Raw genomic sequence first — 7957 nt, forward strand, 5'->3', positions numbered from 1 at the left:
GCTGTCCTTTTGTTCTTCAGTCTAGTTGTGGAGGACGTCGCTTCACTGGCCCATGTTGGTATTGTGATCATTGTGCTCTTCCCGGCTGAGGCAGTCGGTCACTGGCCATTTAACCGCCGCTCACAGGGGCTTACGCCGGCTGCCAGCCACTCATAGTAGCTCAAGGCAGCCCACTGCAGCCCCACTGCAGCCTGTGCCTTGGCTGGCGACTCATGGCAGCCCAGCTCCAGGTGAGCCGTTGTTCACCATTTTAGCTGTAGAGGGCACAGCATCATTGGCCCTCATGTGGGATCCGAACCGGGGCCCTGCTGCTCAAAGCTGGCGCTCCCAAGCCAACTCTTAACCAATGAGCCACTCGGCCGGCCCCCCCATAATAATTTTTAATGACTACTTAATAAACCAGCAAATTGTTCTACATTTGCTTGGTCATCTTCTTGTAGTTTCAGTTAGTTTTTGAAGATCTTCACTTTTGTTTTTACAGTTAAAGATGCAAAGAAAATGTTATAGTCTTTAGTCTTTCTCCTTCTTTTGGATTATTTTCTTAGGATGGAATCCCAGGAATATGAGTATTGCATCAAGGGGTATTGCCACGTTGCTCTCCAAGGAGGTGATATTAAAATTGATTAGACCATAGGGATAAGTTATTTCCAAGATCTTTGCTTTTTCTTTTTCCCTCCCCCGAGTATATGAAGAGAATTAAGGAATCTCTTGGTCAAGTGGTCCCTGCAGAACTTAAAAAGAATCCTCACCTATTTCTATGCCTCAGGACTTAGTCATCAGATGCCTTTTTCTGTTTATACTCACTTTCTTGATGCTCTTTTATCTGGAAACTCATGACTCCTAAATTTCTATCACTAACCTGGACTTTGGACCTCTTCCCAGAATTCCAGATCTATATATACAGTGGGTTTCTTGGCATTTTCACTAGGTTGTGAAATTGGAGTTTCATACTTGTTCAAAACCAAAGTCCAGTTGTTTATTCCCAAAACCTTCTCCTGTACAGTATTCTCTTACTCATGGGGATACATTCCAAAATCCCTAGTGGATGCCTAAATTCATGGATAGTACTGAACCCTATATATACTATGTTTTTTCCTATATATACATACCTATGATAAAGTTTAGTTTATAAAATAGCACAGTAAGAGATTAACAACAGTAATTAGTCAGAAAATAGAACAATTATACTATAATAAAAAGTTATGTGATCCTCTCTTTCAAAATAGCTTATTGTACTGTACGTACCCTTCTTGTGATGATGTGAGATGATACAGTGCCTACGTGATGAGATGAAGTGAGGTGAAGGAGGTAGGCATTGTGATGTAGTGTTAGGCTACTACTGACCTTCTGATGATATGTAATAAGCACTTCTTTGGCATATGTGAATTACCAGCATCACTACTCTTGTGCTTTGGGGCCATTATTAAATAAAATAAGGGTGACTTGAATGCAAGCACTGTTATAATTGTACTGTTGATCTGATAACTGAGATGGCTACAAAGTTACTAATGGGCAGGTAGCCTATATGGCATGGATACGATGGACAAAGGGATGATTCACATCCTGGGCAGGATGGGACTGAGCAGGACTACTCGAGATTTATCATACTTCTCAGAACAATGCACATTTTAAAATTAATTATTGTTTATTTCTGGAATTTTTCATTTAATATTTTTGGACCTCAGTTGACAGAGGGCAACTGAAACTGGAAGAGGAAACTGGATAATGAGAGACCACTGTAGTCTTCTTCATTTTTAGTAAATGGCAACTTCATCTTCCCCATATTTAAGGCATAAACCCTTACAGTGATCCTTAGTTCTCTGTTTCTGTAGCACCCAAATCCATCCACTCCATCAGCAAACTTCCTTGATTCTTTGTACTTTGCACCTCTTCCACCAATTTCAGATTGCTTCACATAACTATTATATCCCACCTGGATTATTATTGTGTTTCCACCCAGCCCCACTAAAGGCTGTTTTTAATATAGCACTTGGAGTGATCTTTTTTTTTTTTAATATTTTTAATTTTTTAAAAAGATTTTTATTGGGAAATTGGGGAAGGGGAACAGACAAGTTGCTGTCATTTTGTTCTTCAGTCTAGTTGTGGAGGACGTTGCTTCACTGGCCCAAGTTGTTGGCACCATCATTGCGCTCTTCCCGGGCGAGGCAGATCAGTCGCCGGCTTATGGACGGCCCACTCACGGTGGCTGCTGGCCACTCACGCTGGCTGCTGGCTACACACGGTAGCCCATGGCAACCCTCTGCAGCAGGGGCTGCAGCCTACACTGTCGCCGGCAGTGGAGTGATCCTTTTAAAATATCAACCCTTCAAAGCCATCTATCTCACTCAGAGTAAAAGTGCGTGATAAGGCATATGTCTTCCTCTCCCTGAATCATTTCTTTGACTTCATTTCTTCTGTTCTCTCACCTGCTCACTCTGTTTGAACCCCATTGACTTTCTTGCTGTTCTTTGAAAAATAGTAGTGTATGTTCCTTCCTCAACATCTTTGATGTGGCATTTTATCATTCAGTTTAAAATATCTTCTAATTATGATTTATTCTCTGACCTAAGGATTATTTAAAAGTAAACTTGTTAATTTCCAAACATAGAAATAGTCTAGTTGTTTTTGTAATTAATTGTTAATTACATTATGGACAGAGACTATTCCAAAAGATATTAGTTCTTTCAAGTTGGTTGAGATGTACTCTATGGCCCAGTACATGATGAATATTTATAAATACTCCTTGTGCTTGGAAAAAAATGTATATCCCACAATTAGAGTGTAGGAATTTATATGTATTTATTAGGTCAGGTTTGTTATTCATGATGAAATTTTCTAAACCCTTTGTGATTTTTTTTTCTTATTCTGTTAATTACCAAGAGAGGTCTCTCTCCACTATGATTATAATTTTTTGTTCTTGTAGTTCTGCCAATTTTTGCTTTTATTATTTTGAGGCTATGTTATTATAGGCATAACATTTGAAAAACTATCTTTCTGGTTAAATGAACTATAACATTTAGTCCATATTAGCTAGTGATATATGATGTGTGATCAAACAATATGGTGAATGTTTAAATTAAAACTTAATACAGTAAAAGACACATTGCCATCAATCCCTCTCAAAATACTCTCCCTCGCTTTGAACTCACTTATTCTGTCATTCTTGCCACTTTCTGAAGCAGCTCTGGAAGCCCTCTTTCATGAGTCTTTAGATATACTGTCGTGACTGCATTGATGTCCTGAATCATTCTGACTTTGGGGAAGAGCCAGAGGTTGCACCCTACCAGATCCAGTGAATAAGGTGGATGAGGACACACCATGATGTTTTTATTGGACAGAAATTGCCACACCAGAAGCAATGTGTGACACAGAGCATTATCATGATGGAGGATGATTTATGGCACACTTTAAAACACATCTTCCCTCATCCGTAGCTCACATCTGACTGACTGCACTGAATAAGTTGAAACTTGTCACAGACTGTTACTAAGGTTTGATGTGCTGCTTCTCGTATTGAAGATCCCACCTTTCCATTGGATGGCACTCGGCAGCAGCATTCACAATGGAAAGGCTCCGTGTGACACACTTTCTTCTGGTACAGCAATTTCTGTCAAATAAAAACATTACGGTGTGTCCTCATCCACCTTATTCACCGGATCTGGCACTGTGCGACTTCTGGCTCTTCCCCAAAGTCAGAATGACTGTGAAAGGTAAACATTTTGAATCTATTCAGTACATCGAGGCAGCCTTGACAGCGCAACTGAAGACACTGATGAAAGAGGACTTCAAGAACTGCTTCAGAAAGGGGCAAGAACAATGGGGTAAGTGTGTTCAAAGCGAGGGGGAATATTTTGAAGGGGATTAATGTCAGTGTGTCTTTTACTGTCTTAATTTTTAAAAAAATTTAAGCATTCACCATATTTTTTATTACACCTTGTATTTGGGTTTAAAGTTACAATGTTATTTTGTGCTAGTTGTCTTGTTTATTCTATTTTCCTTTTCCCTGCCTTTTTTTGGACTTAAAACTTTGTTCATTGTTCCTTTTATGTTTCCCCCATCTCCTTCAAGTTTGAAAATTGTATATTTGGTTTCTCTTATTTTAGAGGTTACCAGAAATTACAACAGACCTCTCTAAATTTTCAGTATTTAAAATTCCCATTACCTTCTTCCCTGCCAATACATAGGCTTTAAAACACTTTATTTTGGGGGCCTGCCGAGTGGCGCAATGGTTAAGAACTGGCTTGGGACGCCAGAGGGCCCCGGTTTGGATCCCACATATGAGGGCCAGTGACACTGCCCTCCACAGNTGTCCTCTTGTTCTTCAGTCTAGTTGTGGAGAACGTCGCTTCACTGGCCCATGTTGGTATTATCATTGTGCTCTTCCCGGGTGAGGCAGATGGGTTGCTGGCCACTGGATGGCCGCTCATGGCGGCTATTGGCAGCTCATGCCAGCTGCCGGCTGCTCACGGTAGCTTACGGGAGCCCACTGCAACTCCACTGCAGCTTATGCCGTTGCCGGCGACTCATGGCAGCCCAACTCCAGGTCAAGCTGTTGTTCACCATCTTAGTTGTAGAGTGCGCAGTGTCACTGTCCCTCGTGTGATCTGAACCAGGGCCGGATACTCAGAGCTGGCATCCCAAGCCAACTCTTAAGCAACGCGCCACTTGGCCGGCCTAAAGTATTGGTTTTTTAAACTATGCATTGTTTTCCCAAACCGACCCTGAGATTTTAATCAGTGCCCTCCTTGGCTCAAGAAAATGCTGTCTGTAAACCCAGAAATGTTTTGACGACTGCAGAACAGCGTCAGTGACTGCTTGTATGAATAGACTTTTTAAAGTTAGTTGTTCTTGATTGAAGAGTATTTGAATCTCCAAAATGTTTGGGGGAATGTGAGTTGTATTTAAACATTGTGGAAAATTCATTTGTAAAGTGTAGACTCCTATTGAAAGAAAATTGTGGTTTATGTTCTGGGAATTAGACTGGTGCAATGTAAAAAGCATTATTACTGGAGTCAGGTTTGAATCTCTGCATTGCTATTTTTGGGTCTAGTTTTGTGAACCTGGGCAAATGTCTTAATTTCTACCTCTATTTTCTTGTCCATTATATGGAGAAAAATACCCTCCTAGCCTATCCTTAGAAGCTACTACTGTGAGGTTATGAGATAATTAAGTGTTAATTGTTCACAGTGCTCGATTCTTACTGTGCTCAAATGTAGCTGGCTAGATCACTGTATTTAGTACAGTTATTTTACTTAGCTATTGCTCAGTGTATGATGTGGTTTAGATGCACTTTAATCTCTCTTCAGTTCTGACTTGAATGAAATATAGTTGTGAGACTGGCTGAAGTTTGGTGTTTTTTTTTCCTTTTTTTTGTCATTTCTTTGAAGAGGGCCCAAGACCCTAGAATGACTTTGAATACTCACACTGATTTTGAATGCTTAGATTGAGATCTAAGGGTCTCAGGGTATCTGGGGATGTCTCTCATATACAGTAACACATTAGAAGTGGGTTTCCATTTTCACTTGTGCTTAGTAAGATTGAAGTTAGAGCTGAGAGAGGCTTCAAGAGGGGAAGGCTGATCTGTGATCCTTCCCAAAATCTAGAGTTACTCCATAGCTTTGCAGAAAACCAAATATTTTAGTGTACCCGATATCTGAGTAGACTAACTTCAGTCCAAGACCCCATAATAAGTGTTGTGGAAAGAGATACTACTGTCGTACTGGAACATTTGTTTGGAATAGGCAAAGTACCACCTTTCCAAAATCTGGATTTGTGGGACATACTGGTAATCTGAAGGCTGCTTACCGAACTATAGTTTCAAAATTTAATAGTCTGACTTAATTCTCATGTGCTACCCTGCCCTTGTCCAAATTAGTTGTATTGCCCATTCCCAAACCAGGGAGTTTGGGGGATAGAAACTGATTTTTGACTATCTTTGAAGTAAAAACCTTTGATACAGATGTGTTTAAATATATCCTTTTTTTTTTTTTTTTTTTTTAGCTGAGCCATCCCGCCACCTATTGGCTGCTCAGCTTGGGCCGGAACTCGAACCACTGTTGCTCAGAGCTCTCACTCTTGAGCAAGCTCTTAACCAAATGAGCCACTTGGCCGGTCCTATCCTTTATCTTTTTAAGACACATGAAGATTTTGTGGATTAAGGACCCATAAGTTGTTTTTTTTTAAGATTTTATTGGGGAATTGGGGGGAGGGGAACAGTGTTGGGGAATTGGGGAAGGGGAACAGACAGGTAGACAAATGGCTGTTTTTGTTCTTCAGTCTAGTTGTGGAGGATGTCGCTTCACTGGCCAAAGTTGGCACCATCATTGCGCTCCTCCCGGGTGAGGCAATCGGTCGCCTGTCATTGGTTGGCCTCTCACAGCGGCTCCCGGCAGCTCACGGAGGCTGCCAGTTGCTCACGTAGCTCATGGCAGCCCACTGCAGCCCTGCTGCAGCCTACGCCGTCGCTGGCAACTCACAGCAGCCCAGCTCCAGGTCGAGCTGTTGTTCATCATCTTAGCTGTAGAGGGCAGTGTCACTGGTTCTCAGTGTGGGATCCAAACTGCAGCCCTGCTTCTCAGAGCTGGTGCTCCCAAGCGAGCTCTTAACCAGCTGAGCCACTCAGCCGGCCCGCATAAGTTTTGTTTTTTGTTTTTGAAAGATTTTTGGGGGGGAATTAGGGAGATGGGAACAGTGCTGGGGAATTGGGAGAAGGGGAACAGACAAGTTGCTGTCGTTTTTTGCTCTTCAGTCTAGTTGTGGAGGACGTTGCTTCACTGGCCCAAGTTGGCACCATTATTGCCCTCTTCCCGGGCGNCAGTCTAGTTGTGGAGGATGTCGCTTCACTGGCCCGTGTTGGTATTGTGATCATTGCGCTCTTCTCGGCTGAGGCAGATCGGTCGCCGGCCATCGGACAGCAGCTCACAGCGGCTCACAGCAGCTCACGCTGGCTGCCAGCCACTCACGTAAGCTCACGGCAGCCCACTGCAGCCCCACTGCAGCCTACGCCATCGCTGGCGACTCACGGCAGCCCAGCTCCAGGTCGAGCTGTTGTTCACCATCTTAGCTGTAGAGGGTACAGTGTCACTGGCCCATGTGGGATCCAAACCGGTGGCCCTGCTGCTCAGAGCTGGCGCTCCCAAGCCAACTCTTAACCAATGAGCCACTTGGCCAGCCCTGTACTTTATTCTTTTTTATGCTATTGTAAATGGAATTGTTTTCTTCGTTTCCTTTTTGGATTGTTCATTGTTAATGTGTAGAAATTCAGCTGATTTTTATTTGTTGACTTTCTATCTTCCTACTTTGCTGAATTCATTTATTCTAAAAATTTCTTGTATAATCTTTATGATTTTCTACATATGAGATCTTCAGATAGAGACAATTTTACTTCTTCCTTCCCATTTTGTTGTCTCATTTCTTTTTCTTGCCTAGTTGCTCTGGCTAGAATATCTAGTACTATGTTGAATAGAGGTGGAGAAAGCAGGTATTCTTGCTGTGTACCTGATCCTAGTGGAAAAGCTTTCCAGTCTTTCACCACTAAACATGATATTCTCTGTGGTTTTTTTCATATATGGCTTTTATTATGTTGAAGTAGTTTTTTTCTGTTCATAGTTCAGTATTTTTAATCATGAATGATTGTTGAATTTTGTTAAATGGTTTTTTCTGTCTCAGTGGTGATAATCATGTGATTTTATCTTTATTCTGTTAATGTTGTATATTTATCAATTTTCATATTTTGAATAATCCTTGGATTCCAGGAATAAATCCTACTTGGTCATGATGTATGTTTGGTTTTTTTTAAAGATTTTTATTGGGGAATTGGGGGGATGGGAACAGTGCTGGGGAATTGGGAGAAGGGGAATAGGCAAGTCGCTGTCGTTTTGTTCTTCAGTCTAGTTGTGGAGGACGTTGCTTCACTGGCCCAAGTTGGCACCATCATTGCGCTCTTCCCAGGCGAGGC

The 7957-nt window shown here is 41.8% G+C and overlaps 1 protein-coding gene across 8 annotated transcripts in view; it reads left to right on the forward strand.

Annotated features, from left to right (window-relative positions):
• The window catches only part of NSD1 (nuclear receptor binding SET domain protein 1), a 163336-nt gene that overhangs the window by 50270 nt on the left and 105109 nt on the right, over positions 1–7957 (forward strand). The window contains exon 1 of one of the 8 annotated variants that reach the window (XM_019655574.1): positions 6945–6962. The exons of the other annotated variants lie outside the window; for them this stretch is intronic. The gene's annotated coding sequence lies outside the window, so the exon portion shown is untranslated. Of the gene's footprint in view, positions 1–6944; positions 6963–7957 lie in introns of those variants that run through there. 8 annotated transcript variants of the gene reach the window in all.

This window comes from Hipposideros armiger, unplaced genomic scaffold (genome assembly GCF_001890085.2).
Source record: "Hipposideros armiger isolate ML-2016 unplaced genomic scaffold, ASM189008v1 scaffold_242, whole genome shotgun sequence".
In the NCBI taxonomy this organism is placed as follows: Eukaryota; Metazoa; Chordata; class Mammalia; order Chiroptera; family Hipposideridae; genus Hipposideros; species Hipposideros armiger.